The following is a 20,216-nucleotide window of genomic DNA, read 5'->3' as shown; positions in this document are numbered from 1 at the left end:
CTACACCACACGGGACACCTCCTCTATATACTACACCACACGGGACACATCCTCTATATACTACACCACACGGGACACATCCTCTATATACTACACCACACGGGACACATCCTCTATATACTACACCACACGGGACACATCCTCTATATACTACACCACACGGGACACATCCTCTATATACTACACCACACGGGACACATCCTCTATATACTACACCACACGGGACTCATCCACTATATACTACACCACACGGGACACATCCTCTATATACTACATCACACGGGACACAACCTCTATATACTACACCACACGGGATACATCCTCTATATACTACACCACACGGGATACATCCTCTATATACTACACCACACAGGACACATCCTCTATATACTACACCACACAGGACACATCCTCTATATACTACACCACACGGGACACATCCTCTATATACACCACACGGGACACATCCTCTATATACTACACCACACGGGGCACATCCTCTATATACTACACCACACGGGACACATCCACTATATACTACCCCACACGGGACACATCCTCTATATACTACATCACACGGGACACAACCTCTATATACTACACCACACGGGGCACATCCTCTATATACTACACCATACGGGACACCTCCTCTATATACTACACCACACGGGGCACATCCTCTATATACTACACCACACGGGACACATCCTCTATATACTACACCACACGGGACACATAATCTATATACTACACCACACGGGACACATCCTCTATATACTACACCACACGGGACACATCCTCTATATACTACACCACACGGGACACATCCTCTATATACTACACCACACGGGACACATCCTCTATATACTACATCACACGGGACACAACCTCTATATACTACACCACACGGGACACCTCCTCTATATACTACACCACACGGGACACCTCCTCTATATACTACACCACACGGGACACATCCTCTATATACTACACCACACGGGACACATCCTCTATATACTACACCACACGGGACACATCCTCTATATACTATACCACACGGGACACAACCTCTCTACACTACACCACACAGGACACAACTTCTCTACACTACACCACATGGGACACAACCTACACTACACCACACAGGACACAACTTCTCTACACTACACCACACGGGACCCATCCTCTATATACTACACCACACGGGACACATCCTCTATATACTACACCACACGGGACACATCCTCTATATACTACACCACACGGGACACATCCTCTATATTCTACACCACACGGGACACATCCTCTATATACTACACCACACAGGACACATCCTCTATATACTACACCCCACAGGACACATCCTCTATATACTACACCACACAGGACACATCCTCTATATACTTCACCACACACATAGCTCCCAACCGTCCCTCATTGTGCGGGACTGTCCCGGATTTGATGCTTTGCCCCTCTGTCCAGCACGGGACACTCTGATCCCGCAGACAGCAGGAGAAGCACCCGACACGCCCCCTTGTGTTAAGCCATGCCCCCCTGCAGTCTGTTTATCTTCCAGTGTGCGTGGTACAGCTCAGAGGGAGAGAGAGGAGACATGTTTGAGTTACGTGTCACGCCCCCTTGTGTTAGGCCACGCCCCTTCCCCTTCGGGTATGTTCCTGAGTGAGTTTCCAGTGTGCGTGCGGTACAGAAATTCAGAGAGGGAGACAATGAGAGGGGACACTTCTGTTCTTTGAGGTACATAAGTTACAACACAGTCAGTCACCACCTCCAGGGCTTATCTGCCGAACACAGCCCTGGGTGCCGCAATAAGCAGCAGACTAGTGGACTGCTGAGCTAATCATGCCTGGCTAGTAAACTAATCATGCATGGAATGAGTGGGGCTGAGCAGGGTGGGATGGACCACTCACAGCCGCCTCTGTTACTGGCCTCTGCTGCTGTGATTGCAGATCGATGTATCAGGTATGGAGAAGTCTGTGCAGTTAGCCGTGTGTGTATGAGGTGTACGGAGCGGAGCCGTGTGTGTATGAGGTGTACGGAGTGGAGCCCTGTGTGTGTAAGGTTTATGGAGCGGAGCCGTGTGTGTATGAGGTGTATGGAGCGGAGCCGTGTGTGTAAAAGGTGTATGGAGCGGAGCCATGTGTGTACGAGGTGTACGGAGCAGAGCCGTGTGTGTATGAGATGTACGGAGTGGAGCCATGTGTGTACGAGGTGTATGGAGCGGAGCTGAATGTGTACGAGGTGTACGGAGCGGAGCTAAATGTGTACGAGGTGTATGGAGCGGAGCCGTGTGTGTATGAGATGTATGGAGCGGAGCTATGTGTGTATGAGGTGTATGGAGTGGAGCCGTGTGTGTGCGAGGTGTATGGAGCGGAGCCGTGTGTGTGCGAGGTGTATAGAGCGGAGCCGTGTGTGTATGAAATGTACGGAGTGGAGCCATGTGTGTACGAGGTGTATGGAGCGGAGCCTTGTGTGTATGAGGTGTACGGAGCGGAGCTAAATGTGTACGGAGTGGAGCCGCGTGTGTACGAGGTGTACGGAGTGGAGCCGCGTGTGTATGAGGTGTATGGAGCGGAGCGCGTGTGTACGGAGTGGAGCCGTGTGTGCAAAGTGTACGGAGCGTAGCGGCGTGTGTAGGAGTAGCTATGTGTGGCCATTATATGGTACGAAGTATCATGTGCGGCCAATATACAGTATGGAGCATCATGTGCGGTCATTATACAGTATTGAGCATCATGTGGGGTCATTATACAGTATGGAGCATCATGTGGGGTCATTATACAGTATGGAGCATCATGTGCGGTCATTATACAGTATTGAGCATCATGTGAAGTCATTATACAGTATGGAGCATCATGTGCGGTCATTATACAGTATGAAGCATCATGTGGGGTCATTATACAGCATGGAGCATCATGTGCGGTCATTATACAGTATGGAGCATCATGTGGGGTCATTATACAGTATGGAGCATCATGTGCGGTCATTACACAATATGGAGCATCATGTGCGGCCTTTATACAGTATGGAGCATCATGTGCGGTCATTATACAATATGGAGCATCATGTGCAGTCATTATACAGTATGGAGCATCATGTGCGGTCATTATACAATATGGAGCATCATGTGCGGCCATTATACAGTATGGAGCATCATGTGCGGCCATTATACAGTATGGAGCATCATGTGTGGCCATTATACAGTATGGAGCATCATGTGCAGTCATTATACAGTATGGAGCATCATGTGTGGCCATTATACAGTATGGAGCATCATGTGCGGCCATTATACAATATGGAGCATCATGTGCAGTCATTATACAGTATGGAGCATCATGTGCAGTCATTATACAGTATGGAGCATCATGTGTGGCCATTATACAGTATGGAGCATCATGTGCGGCCATTATACAATATGGAGCATCATGTGCAGCCATTATACAATATGGAGCATCATGTGCAGTCATTATACAGTATGGAGCATTATGTGTGGCCATTATACAATATGGAGCATCATGTGCAGTCATTATACAGTATGGAGCATCATGTGTTTCCATTATACAGTATGGAGCATCATGTGTGGTCATCATACAGTATGGAGCATCATGTGTGGCCGTTATACAGTATGGAGCATCATGTGCGGTCATTATACAGTATGGAGCATCATGTGCGGTCATTATACAGTATGGAGCATCATGTGCGGTCATTATACAGTATGGAGCATCATGTGTGGCCATTATACAGTATGGAGCATCATGTGCGGCCATTATACAATATGGAGCATCATGTGCGGTCATTATACAACATGGAGCATCATGTGCAGTCATTATACAGTATGCAGCATCATGTGGGGCCATTATACAGTATGGAGCATCATGTGCGGTCATTATACAGTATGGAGCATCATGTGCGGTCATTATACAGTATGGAGCATCATGTGCGGTCATTATACAGTATGGAGCATCATGTGCGGTCATTATACATTATGCAGCATCATGTGTGGTCATTATACAGCATGGAGCATCATGTACGGTCATTATACAGTATTGAGCATCATGTGCGGCCATTATACAGTATGGAGCATCATGTGCGGTCATTATACAATATGGAGCATCATGTGCAGTCATTATACAGTATGGAGCATCATGTGCAGTCATTATACAGTATGGAGCATCATGTGCGGTCATTATACAGCATGGAGCATCATGTACGGTCATTATACAGTATTGAGCATCATGTGCGGCCATTATACAGTATGGAGCATCATGTGCGGTCATTATACAATATGGAGCATCATGTGCAGTCATTATACAGTATGGAGCATCATGTGCAGTCATTATACAGTATGGAGCATCATGTGTGGCCATTATACAGTATGGAGCATCATGTGCGGCCATTATACAATATGGAGCATCATGTGCAGCCATTATACAATATGGAGCATCATGTGCAGTCACTATACAGTATGGAGCATTATGTGTGGCCATTATACAGTATGGAGCATCATGTGCGGCCATTATACAATATGGAGCATCATGTGCAGTCATTATACAGTATGGAGCATCATGTGTTTCCATTATACAGTATGGAGCATCATGTGTGGTCATCATACAGTATGGAGCATCATGTGTGGCCTTTATACAGTATGGAGCATCATGTGCGGTCATTATACAGTATGGAGCATCATGTGCGGTCATTATACAGTATGGAGCATCATGTGCGGTTATTATACAGTATGGAGCATCATGTGTGGCCATTATACAGTATGGAGCATCATGTGCGGCCATTATACAATATGGAGCATCATGTGCGGTCATTATACAACATGGAGCATCATGTGCAGTCATTATACAGTATGGAGCATCATGTGGGGCCATTATACAGTATGGAGCATCATGTGCGGTCATTATACAGTATGGAGCATCATGTGCGGTCATTATACAGTATGGAGCATCATGTGCGGTCATTATACAGTATGGAGCATCATGTGCGGTCATTATGCAGTATGGAGCATCATGTGCGGTCATTATACAGTATGGAGCATCATGTGTGGCCATTATACAGTATGGAGCATCATGTGCGGCCATTATACAATATGGAGCATCATGTGCAGCCATTATACAATATGGAGCATCATGTGCAGTCACTATACAGTATGGAGCATTATGTGTGGCCATTATACAGTATGGAGCATCATGTGCGGCCATTATACAATATGGAGCATCATGTGCAGTCATTATACAGTATGGAGCATCATGTGTGGCCATTATACAGTATGGAGCATCATGTGCGGCCATTATACAATATGGAGCATCATGTGCAGTCACTATACAGTATGGAGCATTATGTGTGGCCATTATACAGTATGGAGCATCATGTGCGGCCATTATACAATATGGAGCATCATGTGCAGTCATTATACAGTATGGAGCATCATGTGTTTCCATTATACAGTATGGAGCATCATGTGTGGTCATCATACAGTATGGAGCATCATGTGTGGCCTTTATACAGTATGGAGCATCATGTGCGGTCATTATACAGTATGGAGCATCATGTGCGGTCATTATACAGTATGGAGCATCATGTGCGGTTATTATACAGTATGGAGCATCATGTGTGGCCATTATACAGTATGGAGCATCATGTGCGGCCATTATACAATATGGAGCATCATGTGCGGTCATTATACAACATGGAGCATCATGTGCAGTCATTATACAGTATGGAGCATCATGTGGGGCCATTATACAGTATGGAGCATCATGTGCGGTCATTATACAGTATGGAGCATCATGTGCGGTCATTATACAGTATGGAGCATCATGTGCGGTCATTATACAGTATGGAGCATCATGTGCGGTCATTATACAGTATGCAGCATCATGTGCGGTCATTATGCAGTATGGAGCATCATGTGCGGTCATTATACAGTATGGAGCATCATGTGCGGTCATTATACAGTATGGAGCATCATGTGTGGCCATTATACAGTATGGAGCATCATGTGCGGTCATTATACAGTATGGAGCATCATGTGCGGTCATTATACAGTATGGAACATCATGTGCAGTCATTATACAGTATGGAGCATCATGTGCAGTCATTATACAGTATGGAGCATCATGTGCGGTCATTATACAGTATGGAGCATCATGTGCGGTCATTATACAGTATGGAGCATCATGTGCGGCCATTATACAGTATGGAGCATCATGTGCGGTCATTATACAGTATGGAGCATCATGTGCGGTCATTATACAGTATGGAGCATCATGTGTGGTCATTATACAGTATGGAACATCATGTGCGGTCATTATACAGTATGGAGCATCGTGTGCGGTCATTATACAATATGGAGCATCATGTGCGGCCTTTATACAGTATGGAGCATCATGTGCGGTCATTATACAATATGGAGCATCATGTGCGGCCATTATACAGTATGGAGCATCATGTGCGGTCATTATACAATATGGAGCATCATGTGCAGTCATTATACAGTATGGAGCATCATGTGCAGTCATTATACAGTATGGAGCATCATGTGTGGCCATTATACAGTATGGAGCATCATGTGCGGCCATTATACAATATGGAGCATCATGTGCGGTCATTATACAACATGGAGCATCATGTGCAGTCATTATACAGTATGGAGCATCATGTGGGGCCATTATACAGTATGGAGCATCATGTGCGTTCATTATACAGTATGGAGCATCATGTGCGGTCATTATACAGTATGGAGCATCATGTGCGGTCATTATACAGTATGGAGCATCATGTGCGGTCATTATACAGTATGCAGCATCATGTGTGGTCATTATACAATATGGAGCATCATGTGCAGTCATTATACAGTATGGAGCATCATGTGTGGCCATTATACAGTATTGAGCATCATGTGGGGTCATTATACAGTATGGAGCATCATGGGCGGTCATTATACAGTATGGAGCATCATGTGTGGTCATTATACAATATGGAGCACTGTGTGGCCATATTTTTGTTTATAATTATTGTATATGAAACAGTGTGATCAGCAGTGCTAAATGGGTGTGGTTGGGACGTGGATATGGGTGTGACTAATTATGAATGGGTGTGGTCAGAGGGGTGGCCTAAAATTTGCCGCGGTGCGGTCCGTTGGCTGACTGTTTGGTATAAGAGGCCATTTTGCTGCAGCGCTGACATGGTGAGAGATCTGCATGTAAATATGATTATCTGTGCATCTTTAGCAAGTGTGACATTTAATAAACCGCAGAACTCGGCCAATGTGACAAACCCGGTTAATGGAATTATATTCTTGTAATTCACGGAGGCTTTCTATATTATTCTCACTGGAGGCTTACATCATTAATGGGGGCACATTAGACATATGAGCGAGATCTCCAACCGTTCAAAAGGGGCTGAAAAATATTTCCTGATCGTTGTGTCAAATATTTATAAATTACTTAAAAAAAAATATTTTAATTAGAGGGAAATGGATTAAATATGCCTTCATAAAATAATATTTTGGACGATTTCTCTGTCTGGAATAAATTGTAGTGTATTTATATACATTTGATATTGAAAAAAAGCCACATAAAATAAAAACGCACAATAATATAGAATTTAATCCTAATCTTCGCTGCCTTCAGCCTCCACTGTCAGAGGCTGACAGCAGAGATTTACCCCTGTATGCAATCGGCTCTGGAGCTCCCTCTAGTGGTGGCAGAAGGCAGACAGAATCTTATCCCAATTTATCATTTTTATCAAAAGCAGCTCTAGAGATGTCTAATGACAGTAATCGGGGGGCATTTTTTCACCTCCTGTGGTTTTAAAGGGCAGACATTCATTTTACTTCTCATATACTTAAACTGTTGCAAAAAAAACATTATTGTTGTCTGCCTCATCCAAAGTTTATCTCTTCTGCACTGGAAAAATTAATCTTGACCATTAGGATATAGCGTTTTTTGGAACAGTTTTCTCTCCGCAGCTATTTACATTATTCCCATTTTTATGGGGGGAGGGGGTTTCATTTTTCATGCCTTTTTATGCCTTCAATCTAAGCGTTAAAAAAACAGCAAAAACTGAAAAATTGACCGGCTGCTGTTTAAAAAAAAAAAAACGTAAGAAGAAAATGGGATTTTAGAAATCTACTTTATTTTGCTGCTACTGTAAAATAGATGTTTTTAGCATATATAGATAATAGATAGATAATAGAGATAATATTTAGATAATAGGTAAATAGATAGATTCAGTGGGGAGAATAAGTATTTGATACTCTGCCGATTTTGCAAGTTTTCCCACCTACACAGAATGGAGAGGGCTGTCATTTTTATCGTAGGTACACTTCACCTGTGAGAGACAGAATCTAAAAATAAAATCCAGAAAATCCCATTGTAGGATTTTTACATAATTAATTTTCATTTTATTGTATTAATTAAGTATGTGATACAAGAGAGAATCAGAACTTAGTATTTTGTCCAGAAACCTTTGTTTGCAATTACAGAGGTCAGACGTTTCCTGTGGTTCTTGACCAGGTTCGCACACACTGCAGCCGGGATATAGGCCCCCTCCCCCATACAGATCTTCTCCAGATCTTTCAGGTTTCAGGGCTGTCACTGGGCAACATTGAGTTTCTGCTTTCTCCTCTTTGGTCTTGGCCATGGTGGAGAAGGTGGAGAGTGATTGAGTGTGTGGACAGGTGTCTTTTATACAGGTAACGAGGTCAAACAGGAGCAATTAATCCAGGTAATGAGTTCCGAGTAGGAGGCTTCTTACAGAAAACTAACAGGTCTGTGAGAGACAGAATTCTTACTGGTTGGTCGGTGATCAAATACTTATTTCAAATGCAAATTAATTAATTATAAAAATCCTACAATGTGATTTCCTGTTGTTGTTTTTTTTTTATTCTATCTCTCAGGTGAACAGGTGAAGTGTACCTACGATAGAAATTCCAGAGCTCTCCATTCTCTGTAGGTGGGTAGATAGATACTAGATAATAGATAATAGATAGATAATAGATAATAGATAGATAATAGATAATAGATAGATAATAGATATATAATAGATAGATAATAGATAGATAGATAGATAGATAGATAGATAGATAGATAGATAGATAGATAATAGATGGATAATAGATAGATAATAGATAGATAATATATAATAGATAGATAATAGATATATAATAGATAGATAATAGATAGATAGATAGATAGATAGATAGATAGATAGATAGATAGATAGATAATAGATGGATAATAGATAGATAATAGATAGATAATATATAATAGATAGATAATAGATAGATAGATAATAGATGGATAGATAGATAATATAGATATATAATAGATAATAGATAGATAATAGATAGATAATAGATGATAGATAGATAATAGATAGATAGATAATAGACAGATATATAATAGATAATAGATAGATAATAGATAGATAGATAGATAGATAATAGGTAAATAGATAGATAATAGATGGATAGATAATAGCTAGATAATAGATAGATAGATAGATAGATAGATAGATAGATAGATAGATAGATAGATGATAGATATGTAATAGACAATAGATAGATAATAGATGGATAGATAGATAATATATAGATAATAGTTAATAGATAGATAATAGATAGATAATAGATATATAATAGATAGATAATAGATAGATAATTGTTATGACCCCAATGGCGAGGGTCTCAGAGGAACGTGGAAGTCTGCAGAATACAAAAATCCAGCTCATAGGGCACTGGTAACTGGGTTGACCATATATCTACTCCTAACGCCAACACCAGAAGTAGCCGGGGATCATACCTACGTTGATTCTAGATGACACGCGCCAGCCGGAGAACACCAGCCCCCTAGAGCTTCCAGCAAAGGTCAGGATATAGATTTGGAACAAGCTGGACAAAAATACAAAACCAAAACAAATAGCAAAAAGCAAAAGGCAGACTTAGCTGATATAACTGGAACCAGGATCAGTAGACAAGAGCACAGCAGACTAGCTCTGATAACTACGTTGCCAGGCATTGAACTGAAGGTCCAGGGAGCTTATATAGCAACACCCCTAACTAACGACCCAGGTGCGGATAAAAGGAATGACAGAAAAACCAGAGTCAAAAAACTAGTAACCACTAGAGGGAGCAAAAAGCAAATTCACAACAGTACCCCCCCCTTAGTGAGGGGTCACCGAACCCTCACCACGACCACCAGGGCGATCAGGATGAGCGGCATGAAAGGCACGAACTAAATCGGCCGCATGAACATCAGAGGCGACCACCCAGGAATTATCCTCCTGACCATAGCCCTTCCACTTGACCAGGTACTGAAGCCTCCGCCTGGAGAGGCGAGAATCCAAGATCTTCTCCACCACGTACTCCAACTCGCCCTCAACCAACACCGGAGCAGGAGGCTCAGCAGAAGGAACTACAGGCACAATGTACCGCCGCAACAAGGACCTATGAAATACATTGTGAATAGCAAACGACACAGGAAGATCCAGACGAAAAGATACAGGATTAAGGATTTCCAATATCTTGTAAGGCCCAATAAAACGAGGTTTAAATTTGGGAGAGGAGACCTTCATAGGAACAAAGCGGGAAGAAAGCCATACCAAATCCCCAACGCGTAGTCGGGGACCCACACCGCGACGGCGGTTGGCAAAGCGCTGAGCCTTCTCCTGTGACAACTTCAAGTTGTCCACCACATGATTCCAGATCTGCTGCAACCTATCCACCACAGAATCCACCCCAGGACAGTCAGAAGGCTCCACATGACCCGAAGAAAAGCGAGGATGGAAACCAGAGTTGCAGAAAAAAGGCGAAACCAAGGTGGCGGAACTAGCCCGATTATTAAGGGCAAACTCAGCCAACGGCAAGAATGTCACCCAATCGTCCTGATCAGCAGAGACAAAACACCTCAAATAAGCCTCCAAAGTCTGATTGGTTCGCTCCGTCTGTCCATTAGTCTGAGGATGGAAAGCAGACGAAAACGACAAATCAATGCCCATCCTACTACAAAAGGATCGCCAGAACCTGGAAACGAACTGGGATCCTCTGTCTGACACAATATTCTCAGGGATGCCGTGCAAACGAACCACGTTCTGGAAAAACACAGGAACCAGATCGGAAGAGGAAGGCAGCTTAGGCAAAGGAACCAAATGGACCATCTTGGAGAAGCGATCACATATCACCCAGATAACGGACATGCCCTGAGATAGCGGAAGATCAGAAATGAAATCCATGGAGATATGTGTCCAAGGTCTCTTCGGGACAGGCAAGGGCAAGAGCAAACCGCTGGCACGAGAACAGCAAGGCTTAGCTCGAGCACAAGTCCCACAGGACTGCACAAATGACCGCACATCCCTTGACAAGGAAGGCCACCAAAAGGACCTGGCCACCAGATCTTTGGTGCCAAAAATTCCCGGGTGACCTGCCAACACCGAGGAATGAACCTCGGAAATGACTCTGCTGGTCCACTTATCCGGGACAAACAGTCTGTCAGGTGGACAAGACTCAGGCCTATCAGCCTGAAATCTCTGCAACACACGTCGCAGATCCGGAGAAATAGCTGACAAGATAACTCCATCTTTAAGAATACCAACAGGATCAGTGACTCCAGGAGCATCAGGCACAAAGCTCCTAGAAAGAGCATCGGCCTTCACATTCTTTGAACCTGGTAAATACGAGACAACAAAATCAAAGCGGGAGAAAAACAATGACCAGCGGGCCTGTCTAGGATTCAGGCGTTTAGCAGACTCGAGATACATCAGATTTTTGTGATCAGTCAAGACCACCACACGATGCTTAGCACCCTCGAGCCAATGACGCCACTCCTCAAATGCCCATTTCATGGCCAACAACTCCCGATTGCCCACATCATAATTTCTCTCGGCAGGCGAAAACTTCCTAGAGAAAAAGGCACAAGGTTTCATAACAGAGCAACCAGGGCCTCTCTGCGACAAAACGGCCCCTGCCCCAATCTCCGAAGCATCCACCTCAACCTGAAAGGGAAGTGAGACGTCAGGCTGGCACAAAACAGGCGCCGAAGTAAACCGGCGTTTCAACTCCTGGAAAGCCTCCACGGCAGCAGGAGCCCAGTTAGCTACATCGGAGCCCTTCTTGGTCATATCCGTCAAAGGTTTCACAATGCTAGAAAAATTAGCGATAAAACGACGGTAGAAGTTAGCGAAGCCCAAGAACTTCTGAAGACTCTTAACTGACGAGGGCTGAGTCCAATCAAGAATAGCTCGGACCTTGACTGGGTCCATCTCCACAGCAGAAGGGGAAAAAATGAACCCCAAAAAGGGAACCTTCTGTACACCAAAGAGACACTTTGAGCCCTTGACAAACAAAGAATTTTCACGCAAAATTTTAAAGACCAACCTGACCTGCTCCACATGCGAATCCCAATTATCAGAAAAAACCAGAATATCATCCAGATAAACAATCAAAAATTTATCCAGATACTTCCGGAAAATGTCATGCATAAAGGACTGAAAAACTGAAGGCGCATTGGAGAGCCCAAAAGGCATCACTAAGTACTCAAAATGACCTTCGGGCGTATTGAATGCGGTTTTCCATTCATCACCTTGCTTAATGCGCACAAGGTTGTACGCACCACGAAGGTCTATCTTGGTGAACCACTTGGCACCCTTAATCCGGGCAAACAAGTCAGACAACAGCGGTAAAGGATACTGAAATTTGACAGTGATCTTATTCAAAAGCCGATAATCAATACAAGGTCTCAAAGATCCGTCCTTTTTTGCCACAAAAAAGAATCCCGCACCAAGAGGGGAAGAAGACGGACGAATATGTCCTTTCTCCAGAGACTCCTTGATATATGAACGCATAGCGGTATGTTCAGGTACCGACAGATTAAACAGTCTTCCCTTAGGAAATTTACTGCCCGGGATCAAATCTATAGCACAGTCACAGTCCCTATGAGGAGGCAGTGCACTGGACTCAGACTCACTGAAGACATCCTGATAATCAGACAAATACTCCGGAACTTCCGAAGGCGTAGAAGAAGCAATAGACACAGGCAGGGAATCCCCATGAATACCACGACAGCCCCAACTTGAGACTGACATAGCCTTCCAGTCCAGGACTGGATTATGGGTCTGTAACCATGGCAGCCCTAAAACAACCAAATCATGCATTTTATGTAAAACCAGGAAACGTATCACCTCGCGGTGTTCAGGAGTCATGCACATGGTAACCTGTGTCCAATACTGCGGTTTATTTGCTGCCAATGGTGTAGCATCAATACCCCTAAGAAGAATAGGATTTTCTAATGGTTCAAGAGTAAAACCACAGCGCTTAGCAAATGAGAGATCCATGAGACTCAGGGCAGCACCTGAATCTACAAACGCCATGACAGGATAAGATGACAGTGAGCAAATCAAAGTTACAGACAGAATAAATTTAGGTTGCAAATTACCAACGGTGACAGGACTAACAACCTTAGCTATACGTTTAGAGCATGCTGAGATAACATGTGTAGAATCACCACAGTAGTAGCACAAGCCATTCTGGCGTCTATGAATTTTCCGCTCATTTCTAGTCAGGATTCTATCACATTGCATTAAATCAGGTGTCTGTTCAGACAACACCATGACGGAATTTGCGGTTTTGCGCTCCCACAACCGCCGGTCAATTTGAATAGCCAGTGCCATAGTATCATTCAGACCTGTGGGAATGGGAAAACCCACCATAACATTCTTAATGGCTTCAGAAAGGCCATTTCTAAAATTAGCGGCCAGTGCACACTCGTTCCAATGTGTCAGCACGGACCATTTCCGAAATTTTTGGCAATACACTTCAGCCTCGTCCTGCCCCTGAGACATAGCCAGCAAGGCCTTTTCTGCCTGAATCTCAAGATTGGGTTCCTCATAAAGTAAACCGAGCGCCAGAAAAAACGCATCAAGATCAGCCAATGCCGGATCTCCTGGCGCCAGCGAAAAAGCCCAATCCTGAGGGTCGCCCCGTAAGAACGAAATAACAATTTTAACTTGCTGAGCAGAATCTCCAGATGAACAGGGTCTCAGGGACAAAAACAATTTACAATTATTCACGAAATTCCTAAACTTAAACCTGTCTCCGGAAAACAGTTCAGGAATCGGTATTTTAGGTTCTGACCTAGGATTTCTGATAACATAGTCTTGTATGCCCTGCACACGAGTAGCCAGCTGGTCCACACTTGTAATCAAGGTCTGGACATTCATGTCTGCAGCAAGCATAGCCACTCTGAGGTAAAGGGGAAGAAGAAAAAAAAAAAAAAAAACTCAGAATCTTCTTTCTTATAATCCCTCTTCTGCAATGCATTAAACATTTAATACTGGCCTGGCAAACTGTTATGACCCCAATGGCGAGGGTCTCAGAGGAACGTGGAAGTCTGCAGAATACAAAAATCCAGCTCATAGGGCAGTGGTAACTGGGTTGACCATATATCTACTCCTAACGCCAACACCAGAAGTAGCCGGGGATCATACCTACGTTGATTCTAGATGACACGCGCCAGCCGGAGAACACCAGCCCCCTAGAGCTTCCAGCAAAGGTCAGGATATAGATTTGGAACAAGCTGGACAAAAATACAAAACCAAAACAAATAGCAAAAAGCAAAAGGCAGACTTAGCTGATATAACTGGAACCAGGATCAGTAGACAAGAGCACAGCAGGCTAGCTCTGATAACTACGTTGCCAGGCATTGAACTGAAGGTCCAGGGAGCTTATATAGCAACACCCCTAACTAACGACCCAGGTGCGGATAAAAGGAATGACAGAAAAACCAGAGTCAAAAAACTAGTAACCACTAGAGGGAGCAAAAAGCAAATTCACAACAGATAATAGATAATAGATAGATAATAGATAGATAGATAGATAGATAGATAGATAGATAATAGATGGATAGATAGATAGATAATATAGATATATAATAGATAATAGATAGATAATAGATGATAGATAGATAGATAGATAGATAGATAGATAGATAGATAATAGATAGATAATAGATGGATAGATAATAGATAGATGATAGATAGATAATAGATAGATAATAGATAGATAGATAATAGATAGATAGATAATAGATGGCTAGATAGATAATATATAGATAATAGATAGATAGATAATAGATAGATAGATAGATAATAGATGGATAGATAGATAATAGATAGATAATAGATAGATAGATAGATAATAGATATATAATAGATAATAGATAGATGATCGATAAATAATACTGTAGATAGATAGATAGATACATAATAGATAGATAGATAGATAGATAGATAGATAGATAGATAGATAATAGATAGATAGATGATAGATATGTAATAGATAGATAGATAATAGATGGATAGATAGATGATAGATAGATAATAGATAGATAATAGATGGATAGATAGATAATAGATAGATAGATAGATAGATAGATAGATAGATAATAGATAGATAGATGATAGATATGTAATAGACAATAGATAGATAGATAATAGATGGATAGATAATAGATAGATAGATAATAGATGGATAGATAGATAATAGATAGATAGATAATAGATATAGATAATAGATGGATAGATAATAGATATAGATAATATAGATAGATAATAGATGGATAGATAGATAATAGATAGATAATAGATAGATAGATAATAGATAGATAGATAATAGATGGATAGATAGATAATAGATAGATAATAGATAGATAGATAATAGATAGATAGATAATAGATGGATAGATAGATAATAGATGGATAGATAGATAATAGATAGATAGATAGATAGATAGATAGATAGATAATAGATATATAATAGATAATAGATAGATGATCGATAAATAATACTGTAGATAGATAGATAGATAGATAGATAGATAGATAATAGATAGATAGATAATAGATAGATGATAGATATGTAATAGATAGATAGATAATAGATGGATAGATAGATAATAGATAGATAGATAATAGATAGATAATAGATAGATGGATAGATAGATAATAGATAGATAGATAATAGATATAGATAATAGATAGATAGATAATAGATGGATAGATAATAGATATAGATAATAGATAGATAGATAATAGATGGATAGATAGATAATAGATAGATAATAGATAGATAGATAATAGATAGATAGATAGATAGATAGATAGATAGATAGATAGATAATAGATGGATAGATAGATAATAGATAGATAATAGATAGATAATAGATAGATAGATAATAGATAGATAATAGATAGATAGATAGATAATAGATATATAATAGATAATAGATAGATGATCGATAAATAATACTGTAGATAGATAGATAGATAGATAGATAGATAGATAGATAGATAGATAATAGATAGATAGATAGATAGATAGATAGATAATAGATAGATAGATGATAGATATGTAATAGATAGATAGATAATAGATGGATAGATAGATAATAGATAGATAGATAATAGATGGATAGATAGATAATAGATAGATAATAGATAGATAGATAGTAGATAGATAGATAGATAATAGATAGATAGATAATAGATATAGATAATAGATAGATAGATAGATAGATAGATAGATAGATAGATAATAGATAGATAGATAATAGATAGATAGATAATAGATGGATAGATAGATAATAGATAGATAATCGATAGATAGATAATAGATAGATAGATAATAGATGGATAGATAGATAATAGATAGATAATAGATAGATAATAGATAGATAGATAATAGATATATAATAGATAATAGATAGTTGATCGATAAATAATACTGTAGATAGATAGATAATAGATAGATAGATAGATAATAGATAGATAGATGATAGATATGTAATAGATAGATAGATAATAGATGGATAGATAGATAATAGATAGATAGATAATAGATGGATAGATAGATAATAGATAGATAATAGATAGATAGATAATAGATAGATAGATAGATAGATAGATAGATAGATAATAGATAGATAGATGATAGATATGTAATAGACAATAGATAGATAGATAGATAGATAATAAATAATAGACAGATGATAATAGATAGATGATAAATAGATAAATAGATAGATAATAGATAGATAAATAGATAATAGATAGATGATAGATAGATGATTTTCTTTCCCTTCCCCCTTCCCCGTTCTCTGCCCGTGATCACGTTTATGTCTTTGCTGATCGCGTCCCTAATGCAGTTGTCGGCCCCAGAGCCGATAATTGATGAAATTCCATTTACGGTGGATCTCGGACACCGGGAGACGCAGAGACAGAGACAGAAAATCCTTGCCGCCCGGACATTTCTGTGCAGAATTTCTCATTTATCCGCCAGGTCTGCGCTTCCCATGCCGGTCACGCACGCCGCCCATTATAAACTCAATATTCAGTGTATGTAAGGCATGATATTGTCGCCCACCGGGCGCTGGGGTGTCGGCCCCTCCACCTGGAGATGGGATTAAGTGTGACATTTTTATTACACGCTCGGTATTTTTCATTTCATACTCAGGTTCCCTCCATTCATTGATTCATTCACTGGATTTATTTTTTTTACATTTATTTTAACTATTTATTGGTCCGTACGCTCCCTACTTTGAGTTTTTTTGCCATTAGATAAATGAATTCAGTAATGGGTTAATTATGAAAAAAATAAGGCAGAAGATTTTTGATCAGGACGAATGACAAAGTTAATTTCATTTTTTTTAGATGCATTGACATAGGTTGCATAAGTCTACATCCCCTCTAAACTAAAGGTGTGGTGTATTTTTTTTTACATCATGTTGACACATTGCTCTGCACAGGAGCTGTGTACATTTTGAAGCCGGACTTATTAAAAAGTTATTTTTTTAATTTTAGACGCTCAATAATAAAATGATTGCATAAGTCTATGTCCCCCTTTGTGTGTTCATAGTCTGTCACCATGTAGACACATAGCTCTGCATAGGAGCTGTATACACAAATGGTAGGACTGACTAAAAAACATCTCCATTTTATTATAAAGGTGTAATTCAATAAAAAATAGGTTGCATAAGTCTGGACACCCTTTATACTAAAGTATGTTCATATTCCATCACCATTTTGACCCATAGCTTTTCATTTGAGCTGTATACACAAACGATAGAAGGTTTTTAAGGAAGACTGATTTGAAAATATCTTCATTTTAATTTAGTTTAAGATGCATTGACTCCATAAAAACGTGAGGTGCATAAGTCTACACGCCCCTTAGTCTGTCTATATTTTTCCCCCCTGCTAACACTCCTCATGCAGAAGCCAAGCGAGTCAAACTTTATGAATAAAGTGACTACAAGCTTCCTCTATATCTTGGTTGGTATCACAGATTGCTATGCAGAGCGCAGCAGTCAAGATTAATTTGTGATTAGCTGCTGTGCACTGACTGAGATAACAAAGCTCACTTCATCATGCTGAGAGCTTTGTTGTCTCAGTTGCTGTCTGTGCAGTTCACAACAGCTGGTGACACACTCATCTCAACTGATGTGCTCTGCATAGGCAGTAAATGACATGACAAAGAATGCACTGTGCGCTCCCACAGCTCTCCACTCCACTTTTACCCTCAATTGTAATTTTGCAAGATGAAGTACAGAGACCTGCTAGGAGAATAATCGTAATTAAAAAAAAATCCCCATAGTAACTAACTGTGGTTAGTTATAACAAATTATAAGGATTATATTTCACATAAAAACATTTCACAGCATATATTCAACATTACAGATTTGCTGCACAAATTAACTAAACGATTACCCAAGTATTGATAGTATTATATTTTCAAGTCATTCAAGAGGCTTTTGGATAAACAACATTTTTGTTTTTTTCCTTCCGGTGCAAAGATGATCAGATTTTTTGGCAGTTCCAACTCTTGAACAGGCCACGTAAAGTTGTCCATGAGAAAAGCATGGAGATTGCAAATCGATCCCTACTACTTTCAAGGACTTGTTAATGGACATTGTTAATGGACATTGCAAATGGCAGTCGAAGTGGAAACTGGAGGCGTTTAAAATCAAAAGGCAAATCAGATGGAATGAGAGGAATTCTTGGAATGAAAAGGCCCTCTCCTTTGGCACATCCTGTCAAAATGATTGCTTCAATTACGTGTGTAAACAGCTTCTTAATCAAGTGTCTTGTTCCATTACACAGCTTTGGTGGATCTAAATTTCTCAACAGCAGAATAGGTGCTCCAGGTTTTAGAAAGATTTTATGCGGAGGAAGTCCTTGTGGTTCTAAGGAGTTGAGGAACTCTATTGGATAGAATAATGCTTGATCAGGGTCTGTTGCTGTATCCACTGACTTGTAGGTCGTGAACATACCTGGAAGGAGATTTAATTTTTTTTTTTAAACACAATATTAACCCCTTAACGACTGCCGATACGACTTTTAACGGCGGCAGTTAAGGGGCCTCGTTCCTCCTGCACCTCCTGCTCCTTCTTTTTACACAGCCTCCTCCTGCACCTCACGCTCCTCCATTTATACACAGCATTTTTCTGCAGCACAGCTTTTCTCCTTTATAGTCGCCTCCTCCGGCAGCACCTCACATTCCTCTTCCATATACAATTGGAAACACTTGATCACGAGAGAAAGCGTATCGTATGCACAGCCTACTTCTTCTGCACCACCACACTTTTCTCCTTTAGACCTTGTTCACACGTTATTTGGTCAGTATTTTCACCTCAGTATTTGTAAGCTAAAACTTGGAGTAAAACAATCAGAGGAAAAGTATATTAGAAACACGTCACCACTTCTGTATTTTTCTCCCTCTCGTGGTTTTGGCTACTGAGGTAAAATACTGACCAAATACTGAACGTGCGAATGTGGCCTTATACACAGCCTCCACCTGTAGCGCCTCACCCTTCTCTATACACAGCCTCATACTGCAGCAGCACCTCACTTCTCTCATTTTTCCATCACGTCTTTCCCTTTCCCCCTCACATCTCTAATTTTTCCCCTCACATCTGTCATTTTCCCCTCACTCTTCTCATTTTCCCCCTCACACCTCTCATTTTTCCCCTTACTCCTCTCATTTTCCACTCACACCTGTCATTTTGACCTCACACCTCTCATTTTCCGATCACACCACTATTTTCCCCTCACTCCTCTCATTTTCCACTCACCCCCCTTCATTTTCACCTGACACCTCTCATTTTCACCTCACTCCACTATTTTCCCCTCACTCCATTTTCCCT

General features: G+C 40.8%; 1 protein-coding gene across 9 annotated transcripts in view; it reads left to right on the top strand.

Annotated features, from left to right (window-relative positions):
• Positions 1 to 20,216, top strand: part of CHRM2 (cholinergic receptor muscarinic 2) — a 185,777-nt gene that overhangs the window by 95,518 nt on the left and 70,043 nt on the right. The window contains exon 1 of one of the 9 annotated variants that reach the window (XM_077266747.1): positions 8,927 to 8,982. The exons of the other annotated variants lie outside the window; for them this stretch is intronic. The gene's annotated coding sequence lies outside the window, so the exon portion shown is untranslated. Of the gene's footprint in view, positions 1 to 8,926; positions 8,983 to 20,216 lie in introns of those variants that run through there. 9 annotated transcript variants of the gene reach the window in all.

The sequence above is a fragment of the Ranitomeya variabilis genome, chromosome 5 (assembly GCF_051348905.1).
Source record: "Ranitomeya variabilis isolate aRanVar5 chromosome 5, aRanVar5.hap1, whole genome shotgun sequence".
Taxonomy (NCBI): Eukaryota; Metazoa; Chordata; class Amphibia; order Anura; family Dendrobatidae; genus Ranitomeya; species Ranitomeya variabilis.
This window is presented reverse-complemented; position numbering and strand designations above follow the sequence as displayed.